This window comes from Pseudochaenichthys georgianus, chromosome 3 (genome assembly GCF_902827115.2).
Source record: "Pseudochaenichthys georgianus chromosome 3, fPseGeo1.2, whole genome shotgun sequence".
NCBI lineage: Eukaryota > Metazoa > Chordata > Actinopteri > Perciformes > Channichthyidae > Pseudochaenichthys > Pseudochaenichthys georgianus.
Genome location: NC_047505.1, coordinates 15,112,450 through 15,127,565, shown reverse-complemented (window position 1 = coordinate 15,127,565; position 15,116 = coordinate 15,112,450). Strand labels below are relative to the sequence as shown.

General features: G+C 38.8%; 1 protein-coding gene across 2 annotated transcripts in view; it reads right to left on the bottom strand.

Moving 5' to 3' along the window:
• The window catches only part of LOC117439087 (CD82 antigen-like), a 36,142-nt gene extending 21,026 nt beyond the window's left edge, over window positions 1–15,116 (bottom strand). Inside the window, exon 1 of one of the 2 annotated variants that reach the window (XM_034074833.2) lies at window positions 14,925–15,116. The gene's annotated coding sequence lies outside the window, so the exon portion shown is untranslated. Of the gene's footprint in view, window positions 1–14,916 lie in introns of both variants that reach the window. The other variant, XM_034074824.2, reaches the window with a different exon arrangement.

Here is a 15,116-nt window from a genome sequence, read left to right as displayed (position 1 = left end):
CGATTTACTCGAAGACGCTACCCAGCAGCTTCTACTGACTTCGGGTGGCAGAATACGCCGTGAAGTTGTTTGCGGCCTGCCTGTAAACCCAAAGCTTAGGAGCGACATTTCAAAACAGTGCACAAACGCTACGAGACGGAATTCCCTCCTGATTCTGCCCTACGCTCCAAAAGGGGAGGGGCCTGAAAGGACAGCTAAATGCACAGCAGCTCATTTTCACCAGGCCCAACAACAAGAGCAAGCCTGCTACCATAGCATCTTATCGTGTCAGTCACGTTCTTTCGAAACACGTGAAGTCTTTCAAAGACGGCGAAGTTGTGAAAGAAGCATTCCTGGAGGCTGCCAACGCGCTTTTTGGGGACAGTAAAAATAACAGTAGCATTTCAACAGGTTTTTGATATAATAAAAACTCAAGTTAGATACTGTTATTAATCAGCTGTTAGTTTTTGTTTGTTTGAACTTATTCATTATAATTATTGTACAAAATGGTATAAGAATGCAAACATTAAGATCTGTTCGGTTTAAATTGATTATAGTCTATTATCAATTCAGGTTAAGAAACTAGTGTTGCTTGCATCCTATTTCAAAAGGCCTGTGTAGCTTCAGATCTGAGTTGTCTTATTAGTAAGCCTAATTTATACTTTTGTAGCAACACTATTTTTATATAATGGCAAAGAAAGCGTTCAGAGTATTTTCTTTTTTTCCTGTGTCATATGTGGCAGCACTGTTCAATATTTCTTGAAAACATTACCCACTGTAGTATGTGACGTGTGCATAAACTCCAACTCTGTATCAACAACACTGTTGTGTAACTTCAGTTAAATACTTGTATGTGTGTAGATTAGAAAGAGGTAAAATATTTGGACTGGTAGATCTCGGCAGACTGGCAACTTTAAAAGTAGCTCTCGGTTCAAAAAAGGTTGGGCACTCCTGGTTTAGTAGGTCAAGAGAAGAATCATCATTCAACAATACAATATGTGTATGTGAACTCCAATAATCTCAGAAACAATGTCAATAACTCGTTTCCAGATTGTTCTTACTGCAGTACATTCATATACCATGTGTACATACGTGCCAATAGTCTTTTGGTTACAGAGAAGGCATATGGGGCTTGGAATCATCCTTAATTGACAGCATTTTCTGGTTGACAGGTAATATCTGTGTATCATTTTATACTGCATCAATTGGTGATTGACATGTTCTCAATATTACAACAAATATTTCTGACATTTCATAATGATTCAGGTCCTTCGTCGAGTAAAATATTCTTGCTAAATGTTTCTGATCTACGCAATTGTTTGGGTGATGGGTTATTGGTTTGACCAAACTAACCAACTTATTATTTTCATGATTAGATTAAAGGGATAGTGGAAATTGAACCCCAAATAGTTTCGTTTCAACTTATATACAAGCATAATTACGTACCAAAACAATCACACCTGATTAAAAAAATATAATAATTGCCTTACGCATGTTAGAAGCACTTTATTGCAGCTTCCCCGAACTTTTTTAGAAACGAAATGATCGATTCAGCCAAACCGGAAGTGAGGAAAACTCAGGAAGACGAAACGATAACAAACCATGGCGTCTATGCAGAATGAACGTGGAAGGGCAAATATACCAGACAAAGAAGAAGGATTGTACGAGGTATCCAGTGATGATAGCGAGTCAGAAACATCCTCTCGGCTTTCCTGCGAAAATGTAGTTTTAGGAACTGAATCTGAATCCGGTTCAGTAAGCGACGATGGTGAGAATATTAAGCCAGACGATGGACCATTAAGTCCTTATTTGTTCGAGCCCGAGGTGATGGAGTTAGTTCACGGCATGGGCAATGGCGAGGATGACCAGGAGCCAGATGATGCACCCCTACGCACAAATAATCTTGACTGGTAGGTCCCTAAGCATAGCTCACGCTAGGCGCTATATTATATATTGCAAAAGTTAGCATGCATGCACTGTAGGCCTATGGCTATGCCCGAGGATGACTGCATGTAGGGTACATTTCATAACATACCAGGGTCAGGTTCACATAAATTATCTTGTCACATTTATTATTGTATATGTAACAGCCTTATGGGCATTAATTACATGAATACATTTAAATGAATTGTATACTAGCATGATATACAGCTAGAGCCAATCGGTCTTTTGACGTAGTATGGTCCTAATCCTAGGCTAGCCAGGCTGCCTGTCAAGTGTAGGCTGTACTCACAGTACTGTTAGTCTATCATGTCTATATGATGACTGTAGTGTACACATTCAACACTGTGTACCGGATTATCGGATGACGAGGCCTCCGGTCGCCTAATCGACAGGCAATAAATGGCGTTGTACACAATGGTACAGGCTAATGATGCATTAAATCAGCCAGAAAACATAATAAAATACTCGTGCCTCGTCCAATGTTTGTGCCCGTCTTCCTTTGTTTTCGTCATCACCCGAAGATTCCCGAGGTATTTCGTTTCATTGAGAGGGCTTGGTCGGGAGCAGTAAAATTGAAAATAAAATGAAACTAGGCGCATGAAATTTAAAAAAAATGGTTTATTATGCTTATTTTTAATAAAAATACATAAGTTAAACCCAAAATTCGCGGATTTCCACTCCCTTTAAATGTATTATATCATTAATAAAGTCATTGAAAAATGTGTCCAACAGTCCAATGCACTGTACAAAATGTAATAATAATTTCCATAAACAGAGTGCAAGTGAAGTTATTCTGTATGAGAGCAGAGCAGGATTGTGTTTGCAGGTCTGCTGTGGAGAAGAGCGTGATGTGAACAAATTGTGACAGATGCTATAGAACAACAGACCTCGGAGGCTAAGCTGGTCCGGCTGATCATGATCAGGAACTGGGGGGCTCAAATCCTCCAGGATTACACCCGCAAAAACAACCAGTGCAATCACAACCTCAATCTGTGAGCAGAGAGGTCATACCATCTGTGACCTGCTCGCTCTGGATCTCCAGCCCTGTCTGTTCCTCAGCTCCAGATCCTTACATGTCTAAATATGAAATCAGTATATCTACACTACTGTAATGTGGAGTAATGCGGTGGCTTTACAATTACAGCAGATCAGGTTTTTCAAAAAATTCAACTTGAATTATTCCTAAATTTATAAACATAAATATACAAAAGGTAACATTTTAATCAAAGCCAGAAAACATGAAATATCAGCCATCCACATGCTTTTATAAAGTGGTCTCTTGGCATCTTTCTTTGAAATTATGCGTTTCAATTTATTCTAATTAGCTGATTTTCAAGTGCAGTAATATTCTTTCTTTCTTTATCACCCCCTTCACCTGGTCTCAAATCACAAGTAATATGTAGAATAAGAGTTTAACTTTTTTAACGTTAACAGTTCAAGTTCAGTCCAACTAGTGCAGATTGGAAAGAGGAAAAAGTGCATCCAACTGCTAATCAACACCAGAAAAATTTCAATGACCTTTCTCCTTTCATGTGGTTTTTCATATTTACAGAAATTCTAGCCTAACATGAACGCAGCAACTCTGTCTCTGAATGGTTTTCCCCCTCCATAAAGTAATGGCCTCTTACTGTCCGATAAATCTATGAAAATCTGGGTGAAATACGGCGGCCCGGTTCGATGTTTCCTCCCGGCAGTGAAGCCCCATAGCGTGAGCTCAGGGCCCGTGTATCCAACCCATATTCCCTTCACTGTAAATGGGTTACTGTTACATGGTTGCCTGTGCCAGTGGGTTGGGGGGGTGAGGGGGGAGAGGGGGCACCTGCAGGGATGACAGAGGAAAGAGAATATGCAATGGGAAAGAGATTTTGGTGGTTTCAGCAAAGCCAGATGGAAGGTATTATAGACTTTAAAGAGAGCAGGCTGAAGTCTTAACAAAGACCAGGTCGGCCTCTGATACATAAGACTCTTCATTTAAGTTTAGGCTTAGACTTTTGGTAAAGAGACCTGAAAGAAGTAAAAGGATAACGATTGGTAAAGTCCATATTTTTTCAATCTCTTCAAAACAAGACCAAAACAACAACGAGTAAGTCAGTCTCTCAAAACGTCCCGACTTTGTGTCCGTGACTCTCAGCTGAAAACATTTAAAAGGCTCCGTTTTTTCCTGAAACAGCTGGTAATTGTGCTAAGAAGTACATTTGCATACTACATTTACTAATGCAAGTAGTAAGTAAGTAAAAAGGTACAGTAATATCGAGGTTGTAGCTGTGTGTCACCGTCAACTATCCTTTAACCTCCATAGTTGTGTCAGAAGGTAAAAACACGTAATGTATTAGTTTTGTCCATTTAGCGACAGAGCTACGCTAACGTCTTATGTGCTTGCTGATCAAGAGTTAGCAAGAGGCATATTTCTCTCCTTCAATAAAATTCCCACTAAGTCCACTTCTAAAATAGTGCCTGCAATACTGTATGTCATTATGGTCATGCCAATAAAGCTATTTGAATTGCTAGCATGTTCGCAGTTAGCATACCATAGTCCTTTACCAACTAGCCAAGCGAGTAGCTGCTAAGTACACACCACACTTCGAGCCAAATATAAATCACTTTATGGAATGGTTATCATATCAGGAGGAGTTAAACTGTTAAAAATAACTTGACTATTGTGAATTAATAGCACTAGCATTTTCCTGGCTGGCTAATGTGTTAGCTGTTAGCTCACCAGCTGCAGTGGTACACATAGCTACTATCATCATTGTTGGTTTTTGTCTTTCCATGGGATTTGTTGACAGAAGAAAATATAAGATATCACCAGTTAGCTTTTTAAATGATAACATGATATTAAGGCTTCTACAGAGTTATAATTGTTGGACTGGATCTTGTGAACATGAAAAATGCATTTATGCACTTCTGGTAGGAAAAAAAGATCCAGAAACAAAGGCTTTCTTAAAATGTAGTAGTGCCACGCAGAGCCCCTTTGTACTGCAGCTGCTGAGTGAATAAAAACATGTCTGCTTCAGGAAAGTACACAATGGTTCAATTAATGTATCAGCCTCAAAGTTGTTGATTATGGCACATTTTTTCAAATGCGTTTTAAATATAACCATAGGGAGGAAACTATTCACAGCAGCTGCTTATACACATCTGTGCAACAAGTAGAAGAACAAAAATAGAAAACATGCCATCCTAATTTTTTCCACTGAAAGTTTTCAACACAATCTGGAGCACATTACGAAGGCACGTCATGAACTGAGACAAAGTCATAAAATGTTATTAAAAATGATTATTGAACAAATACAGAAGCTCTTCAGTCTGATCTGAGCCCTCAGAAGTTTTGACCCAGTTTCTATAGATTAATAAACTGGGTTGTCTGACAACATTAAACATCCTGTCACAACACAGAGGTCAACATCGCCAACACGCACAGAGACAGTTGGCATAATGAGAGAATCTACGTCACCACAAGAGCGAGACTGAGCTTTTCTTATGGAGAGTGCCCAAAAGAACTGGCGTCTTTCCTTAACCTAGAGATCCTTCTGAGATTTACATAAATAACATATACTTAGTATGTTAACATTTTAAATTATAGTGTCCTTGTTCATGGCAAAAATCGATTTATTAGCCGATACCAATAACGGATAAAACATCATTCTCATGGTTAACTTTACAGTATGGGGCTATGGTTAGGGTAAGATAACCGATAACTTTACTATATTTTAAAAAGGAAGTATATAACATGTAGTAAATGTACATGCTTCTTGTCCTTCTCAGTGTCAATTGTAGATGGCAAACCAACATTTAACGATAAACAAATACAACTTTGCATAGATTTGATGAGTCTCTTTCCCCTTTTTGGTAGGCTATACTTAAAACTGGAGTCATTACACCTAGATGTTGGAAGTTTCCAAACAACCAAAGTATCCATTGGACCTTAACATCCATAAAAAGCCCAGTCTGTTCTAAACAGTCTTCATATTTACAGCTGCTTCTTATTTTCTCTTCATTTACACTTTGGTTTCATTCTGAGCTGTAATAAACAAACACTTTTTCACAGTTTGTCCCTCCTTCATTTTTAATGTTCCTCCTCCGCCTCCTATAGCCTCTGGTTGTACCAGGCACAACAATACACCGCTCACTGGCTCTGAATGAGCCACAACACTCAACGAGGAACATAAACCAAAGAAAATAACAGGTTTTCCTTATTCTAATTTTCATTTCAGCACCTTACGCAGTGCAGAGCGATTTAAATACAATATCACATTTCAATGCCAACTTTTTAGTTCTCCAGTTTCCAGCAGACATTACATTATACCATATACTGTATAGATAAATACAAAAATGTAATACATCAAGAAAGAAAGTATGAGGGCCAATTTGTGATCCACATTTTTCACATTGTGTCTAGATGTATCTTATGACTGTGACTCACAAATGAGTCACTACATGCACCTCAATACATACGGTACTTTACCCCAGGTACCTAGCATTCATATCAGCAGGCGGAAGAAGTACTCTGGTCTTTTACTGGTACCCCATAATTGTGCTCAAGTACAGTACTTGAGTAAATGTACTGAGAAATGGCAACGAATGCTCTATCAAAAAAAAATTCTGCTTTGAATATAAAAAATATGTACAACGTTCTTTTAGTATTTTCCTCTTCCTTTTTAAAAATTAATTATTTATAATTTATGACACTGCTTGGTCGAATACACAATTCTGATTGGCCAATTTGGACATTTACGGGGTTGTTAATACTGGATAACACACCACTGCTAAGCATAACATGACAATCGCTAAGGAAAACCATTGATATGGAGGGCAACAAACATTGGTTTTCTCCATTAGAAAACACAATGGATTACTTTTTGAATATTCACTAGTATATTTGAGGAAAGGAGCAAACTTTGGATTCCTGATGGCTAAACTGTCCTCAGTACAGAAAAGTTAACAATAGAAGGAAAGAGGTTAAAAGACAGAGCACTGGACAACGGAGAAGCCAACTGAATACCGTCAAGTAAAAAATGGAACGGGATCATTTTTAAGTCAATAAACTCATTTTATTCAATATTGATAGTCAGGTGGTTGGTGTATTTAGTATGTGGCCGTGTAATAAGCGGTTGCACATTATCCCTTACTAGCACAAGTTAACAAATAAAGTGCTTGTTTCTACAAGTTGGATTCTCTAGTTCTACGTGTCCCTGATGTTAATGTCAAAGCTCATGGTGTGATGATTTGCTGCATTTCTCTGTTGTTGGATTATATAAAAGTATATTTTATAGGATTTGGACTGAAAGAATATCCCAGGCTGTTGGAAGTTAGAGCAGGCACTATTTGTAAAGACAAAAACATCAGAAAAATAAAGATGATAATTGCAAAACGAATGGATAATACAAATAATTGTTAGATGCAGCTCTATTAAATGTGTGACGAGGCAAGTATAGGCTACAAGTGAACTTTGGCAATAATGTTTTATTCTACCAACATTGTCATTTATTTGACATATTTGACAAAAAAGAAGGCGCTTTCTCTTCATTACAACATGTTGTTCTTCTGACAGAGACGTGGCTGAAGGCGTCAGTCAGACATGTCATCCAAGACTCTTACACACTCTTTGACTCATGCAGAAATGTGCAGGAGGAGTGTGGGGCTGCAGCAACAACAACAAACACCACAATAAACTCTTTTGTCACCACTCTTCCCTCACTGTTCTCTTTGACACAATCCATTTGTAGAATTTCTGAAATTTAAATCTCTTATTAGGACAGCAGAAACAAAAGAGGCGTTTATCTGACACTTTTTTGTGCTTATTATTCACGGTTTAATATCGGTCAATTGGTTCCTCACACAGAAGCAGTGAGTGTTTATCAAACTACTGGCCTTTTTTTAGAAACTGTTTGTTTTTTTTGGTATTTGGAGTCAGATGGAATTGTCGATGCCACTCTTGTTTGTGCGTTAAGACAAGACTTTAAAGGCAAAAACTATTAAGAGATTTTGGGATATTTAGCTTTAATAACATGTATTTTTTCACATTGGTCGTAAGAAAACATCAAAAATGCACTTTCAGATGTTCGACTAACTTTGTCTATTTGCATCTGTATATTTTCTCAAATCCAACAAAAGTTTGCAAAAGATGTGTGTCATTTGCAGATTAACACAGTTAACAGTTAACAGTTTTATGGTATTATATATTGGTCTTGTATACATTTGAAGTTGTAGTTGGGAGGACGTTAGCTTATGTTAGCTTAGCACAGTGGTTCTCAAAGTGGGGAGTGCGCCTGGTGGGGGGCGCAGAGGCATGACAGGGGGTGCGCGAGAGACCAGGAGGAAAAATGGTTATTAAAAAAAAAAAAATGTAAATCATAATTTTAAAAATTATTGATTCGAAAATAATATGATACAGTACAGTACTATTACGTCTGGGTCTCAGTGTTTCATTAAAGCTCGGCTCTGTGTGTGTGGAACAAGCCATTATGTGTGCGTGCACGAGCGAGAGAGAGAGCGCACCGGTACCAGAGATCGTTGTTGTTAGCTTCTGGTGCTAGCGAGCTACGCTAACGGATATAAGGAGTTTTTTCAACAACAAGGTGGAAGAGAGTCCTCTCCTGTCAGACTGAGAGGCTCAGTGAGCTACAGGACTCTCAGTGTTTAGATAGTTAACTTTAATCTAAATTATCACAGTGGGTCTCAAACGTTTTGGTCACCATTAATGTAAACAATTATTTCCGAGGCACACGTTTATATGATCATTATAGTTATAAAAAAATAAGAGAATAAATGAAACAGGTATGAAATACTATATGACAGTAAAAAAAAGAATAAAGTTTAAAATGGTGATTTGTAAAATATCCATAAAGAAAAAGTAAATCTGTTCCAGTTCCGTTTCATATACAGTGGGGCAAAAAATATTTAGTCAGCCACCAATTGTGCAAGTTCTCCCACTTAAAAATATGAGAGGCCTGTAATTTTCATCCTAGGTACACTTCAACTATGAGAGACAGAATGGGGGGAAAGAATCCAGGAAATCACATTGTAGGATTTTTAATGAATGAATTGGTCAATTCCTCGGTAACATAAGTATTACTACTAACAAGATTTCTGGCTCTCACAGACCTGTAACTTCTTCTTTAAGAGCCTCCTCTGTCCTCCACTTGTTAACTGTATTAATGGCACCTGTTTGAACTCATTATCAGTATAAAAGACACCTGTCCACAACCTCAATCAGTCACACTCCAAACTCCACTATGGCCAAGACCAAAGAGCTGTCAAAGGACACCAGAAACAACATTGTAGACCTGCACCAGGCTGGAAAGACTGAATCTGCAATAGGTAAGCAGCTTGGTGTGAAGAAATCAACTGTGGGAGCAATTATTAGAAAATGGAAGACCTACAAGACCACTGATAATCTCCCTCGATCTGGGGCTCCACGCAAGATCTCACCCCGTGGGGGCAAAATTATCACAAGAACGGTGAGCAAAGATCCCAGAACCACACGGGGGGACTTAGTCAATGACCTGCAGAGAGCTGGGACCAAAGTAACAAAGGCTACCATCAGTAACACACTACGCTGCCAGGGACTCAAATCCTGCAGTGCCAGACGTGTCCCCCTGCTTAAGCCAGTACATGTCCAGGCCCGTCTGAAGTTTACTAGAGAGCATTTAGATGATCCAGAAGAGGATTGGGAAAATGTCATATGGTCAGATGAAACCAATATAGAACTTTTTGGTAAAAACTCAACAAGACGTGTTTGGAGGAGAAAGAATGCTGAGTTGCATCCAAAGAACACCATACCTACTGTGAAACATGGGGGTCGAAACATCATGCTTTGGAGCTGTTTTTCTGCAAAGGGACCAGGACGACTGATCCGTGTAAAGGAAAGATTGAATGGGGCCATGTATCGTGAGATTTTGAGTGACAACCTCCTTCCATCAGCAAGGGCATTGAAGATGAAACGTGGCTGGGTCTTTCAGCATGACAATGATCCCAAACACACCGCCCGGGCAACAAAGGAGTGGCTTCGTAAGAAGCATTTCAAGGTCCTGGAGTGGCCTAGCCAGTCTCCAGATCTCAACCCCATAGAAAATCTTTGGAGGGAGTTGAAAGTGTGTGTTGCCCAGCGACAGCCCCAAAACATCACTGCTCTAGAGGAGATCTGCATGGAGGAATGGGCCAAAATACCAGCAACAGTGTGTGAAAACCTTGTGAAGACTTACAGAAAACGTTTGACCTCTGTCATTGCCAACAAAGGGTATATAACAAAGTATTGAGATGAACTTTTGTTATTAACCAAATATTTATTTTCCACCATAATTTGCAAATAAATTCTTTAAAAATCAGACAATGATTTTCTGGATTTTTTTTCTCATTTTGTCTCTCATAGTTGAGGTATACCTAGGATGAAAATTACAGGCGTCTCTCATCTTTTTAAGTGGGAGAACTTGCACAATTGGTGGCTGACTAAATACTTTTTTGTAAGAAACAGCTAGTCTGGTTATGTTAAATCATTCACCGACTAAAGCTAAGTTAGTAACATGTTGAACAAACAAATGTAAAAGCGAAAACGTTCTGCAACAATTTCTTGGCAAAAAAGTTCTTGTAGGTGAGATTGAAAAACGTAAAAGTTTGAGCAAGATAAATGGCACAACGAGCTGAAAGACACTAAAATACAGGTGATTATCTGTGGAGTCACTAAAAGCGACATCTATCATGGTTTATTCAGTAATTAATACATTCAGTAATTAGATCAGCTTGGAAGTGTATATGTACTAACGTCTTATTGGAGCAGGAGAACGAAAGGTATTTGCCATGCCGTCATGATTAATATTTTTTCTATGAGAGATGTGATGAAGGCAGCTGGAATGGTCTCATCATGATGTATTCTAACATATATACAAACATCACCATTTCTATTTTTTAGTATAAATACATTATTATCAAATGAATCAATTTGGTCGACAAATGTGAGAACATTTGCATTTTTTAAAGGGTTAGCTTTAGATAGGTAATAAATGGCTTCTTTCTTTTTTTATCCTACCGACAGCCAAATCGAGTGTTTGGCATGAAAATTACTAAAACGATGAATTCATTTTCTTTGATGAATCATTCTGACGCCCCTTCTCTTCCTCCCTCCACCTGAAATAAACCCCACCTACACACCCTTTTAATAACACCGCAGCTCTCACAGTCCCACTCTGACGGGACGCCTCAACAATGGCAGCTTTCAGACACAATTTCCTCTCTGGAAACAAAAGGAGAAACTCGACACACCGTGAGGCTGCTTTACTTTTCTTTTGCACAATAAAACAGCAGCAGCAGTTCAACAGATGCCCTTTTCTCACCGTGACACTTTGTTTTTTTGGAGACACCGGACATGAGTTTACTTTAGGCGATGTAAAGATGTGTAACACCTCGTGGAAAGTGACTAAAGCCAATCAAATAATATTTGTGAATACAAAAAAACATCCTACAAGGATGCACTGTAAACATTAATAATAGCTCAATACATAGCTTAATCTGCAAAGATATATTAACATAATGTTTTGGTTGAATTCATCAAAAGTGGACCATGTCCATCACAATATTCTAGTCCAGTCAGCTTGATATCTAAAATGATTGTATAAGAAATGTGTTTTAATTAATAAATTAAACCGCTTATTGTTCAAGCACTGAGATGGATACTCTATTAAATACATTATGTACATTGGTGTGGGAAGAGAAGACAGTGTAAATTAAACATAACAATTTCTGGTCAAAATTATTATTTTGGTGTCTTTTATTGTGCATAATCTTGTTGAGTTATTGAGTTAGTACAAGTAACTTAAATTTGAAAGATAAAAATATCTTGGTTATTTCATTAGTCTCCTGACGTTACTGGTTGCTTCCACCCGCCAAATGTAAGAGGCTGTGCATAACTGGTCATGGCCAAAGAGGTAATGGAAAGTAATTAGATTACATATTAGTTTAATATTTTGATACAGATAAGGTTAGTGAATACTTTTTTTCCCCACGTGAAAATATTAATTGTTAAGGAAAACATGTTTAATGACCCTCTCAACCATACTGGTGGGCACACAGACTGTCCAGCACTTTCATGTTTCCACCAAAGAGAAAATTCTCATCCTAACTCCTCACATGGTTTCATTAAATAAGTGTTTGACACAAGTGTTCAACACATTTGATACGATAAGTAGGCTATATCTAGCCAATAATACTGTACTAATAGTGCTTTCACATCATTGTAAAGGAGTATTTGTACATTGTGGGTTCACTACTTTCTGGCCCAAGTACTACTTTCACCACTGACACAATTTCAGAGAATAGAATAGTTTTTAAGAGACGATCCTGATGGTTTCTTCCATTTACTGCTGCAGTGACAACAACTTGTCTTCTAGTGGGGTGAGGACGATGGAGGACACACAGTAAGAACAAAAGGGGGGAGTCACCAAAACAAAGCGAGCCTGACTGTGGTAAATTAACCCCACCCACTACCATAATTAATTCAGTGTTGTACCACTCGGTGGTGGCAAAACCAGTTTGGGCCTCCCAGACGTCAACTGAAAGGAGCAAGCTGTGCACGTTTCCATGACTACGCTGCAGCAGGGAGAGGTGGGGGGCGTGTGGGAAAATGGAGTCACTCAAATCTCATACTTGTTTAGTGCCAAACTCAGGCGCTCACTCCCACAACGTGAGGCATGTAAACAGAAACCTCACTTCCACTAATACTCAATCTCATCAGCGTTTTCACCTAAACACGGATCCCTATTAACGAATACATTCCTTTTTGACTGGCACATTGCTTAGCTTCGGTAAAATAACTTGTTTTGTCAGGCCGACAGTCCAAAAACAAAAAGATATTCCATTTACAATCAACTAAACCCACAGATATTCACAGTTAAGGGGCTCGAACCTGTAATTGTGGTGAGATTTCCTTTGAAAAAACCACAACAATTCTGCTGTCCAAACCTCTGCCAAGGCCATCTCCATGTAATAGGTTTTTCCTTGGCTGATACTGCACCCTTTCAACAATGCTCATGAAATGTGTGTCATTGCGTAATCTGGCTGACAGACAGACATATTGTCTCTCAGATTTTATCAAATGTTCCCATCAAAGTCCAGTAAAAACTGGCTTACCAACAAAGAATGACAATATTCAAGTGAAAATACAAACACAATACCTAAAAAGTAGGTACATTCATTGGTTGGTCTGTTGCTGGGCTTTGACAGAAGAAAGTACATTTTCGTTGTCAGGAAAAGATCTAAGTTTAGAAAATTGCCTCCGACAGCTACAGCCTTTCAAATCAAGTCCACTATGCATGTTGTTCTTTGTGCAGGAGAAATGTGAGCAGCTCGAAAGGCTCAAGCCTTATTAAACCCATAATTACCCCTCAGGGCTATTCCATTACATATTACTTTACTTGATTCTTACTTACTTATTATAGTAAACAGGGTAAACAGGTTATAGACTCACTAAGGGTGAGTCTCCGGCAAACAGACAGACTTCACTCTTTTGTGAGAAGCAAACTGAATTAGGTTTTTCTACACTTGAAACACACAGACTGGGTGTTGTGTTAAATATCTCAGAATGCAGATTAACTGGTTCCTGTGGGCGAAAACATTCTTGTCTGATAGAACTCCGGCAGAAGCACTTCAACAAGACTTCGGTTCCCCGGTTATGGAAAGGTAATTAAGGTCACGCCGCAGTGAAGCCCGACCTGCAGCTGGACTGATTTACTGCCCTGTTGAGGACAAGATTCACCGATGTGCAAGAGGGGAAGGGAGAAAACTGAAATATTGACTGATGCCACCATGCACAACACTGACCCACATCCATATCTGTAATGCAGACAATCACCCTGTAGAAGAAGAGCTGGATGTTTTGTAAATTGATTAAATATTGTGCCTACGTGGGTCAGTCAGGTTGGCCTCGGGGTTTGGCTCAGGCCTAAAACAAATTGTCGATCAGTTGATGCCAACCATTAACTAGCTTATCTAATTGGAGCATTTTAGTCTAGTCTTCCTGGGATACAAACAATACCACTTTGTAAATTATAAGCAAACAGTATTGAGACAAAAACCAGACTTCCCGGAACCTCTATTAAGTCCTTTTCAAATATCATTTTTTTTTTTAATTCTTTAAACTGTAAAGTAGGCTATAACTATTCAAAAACCAACAAATGGTGTTCTATTGCATATATGGACATTAGATCAGAAAATGGTAGGATATAAAATGATTAATTTTGGCGTTTAAATTGGTGGCTGTTTGGAGAAAATTGCTGATGGTCTTACATTATCATTATTGTTATTATTATTCATTTTGGACTGTTGATTAGACAAAATACAAACCAAGTAAACAACTTGAAGATTTATGACTGTTTTTTGACTGCATAGATGTCAAAATAATCCACATAATCATTCGTTTTAGCTTTTCAGTTAACAGCCTAAAACCCTGTGTCCCATGATGGTTTCAATCAGTAGTTACCACAACAGGAACCAGATTGATTAACTTCAGTTTCTGTTACACCAGACTACATGCACACACAAAAAAGTGTGTATCTGATGCTTGTCCTGAAGGGCTTTAAAAAAGTTAGTAAAGTTCTGACACATTTTTTTTCACGTGATCTTATAACTTGTTTTGCGTGCTTTCCTCCTTGATACTTGGACTCTAAAAAGTACTGTTATTATTAATATTTGAGTCCAGTTTAAACTTGAAAGTTGTACTTCAGTGTCTCTCTGGCCAAACAAGTGGTCTAATACTGAAGCTCCTCGTCGTGTCAGATATGTTACATAAATCATGCACACATGCGCCACATCACCAGTCCGGTTTACTCAATTAAAGTCATCAACATGTCTGAAGTGCGGCCGTTTGTCACGAAGAACCGATGAATCGACAACCTGATGATCGATCTGAACACAGCAGCCTCACATGCCTCGTGTTCGCGGAAAAAACATGAATAAAGAAAAGAAAGCTTCCGTATAGAGAGCAAGAGTCGTATATGTACTTACTTGGTTGTTTTGTCAAACTGCGGAGAGAATAGTTTTCTGCGGAGAGTCGGCGGCTGCTCTGCGGCTCCTGAGTGCGCTGTGAGGGGACTGCTGCTCGGACTGAGTGACCTCCTCCGGCTGGACAACAAAGCAGTAGCAGAGAGTGAGACTGAAGGCGGACAGGCAGCAGCAGGACAGGCAGCAGCAGGAGAGGCTCCTCG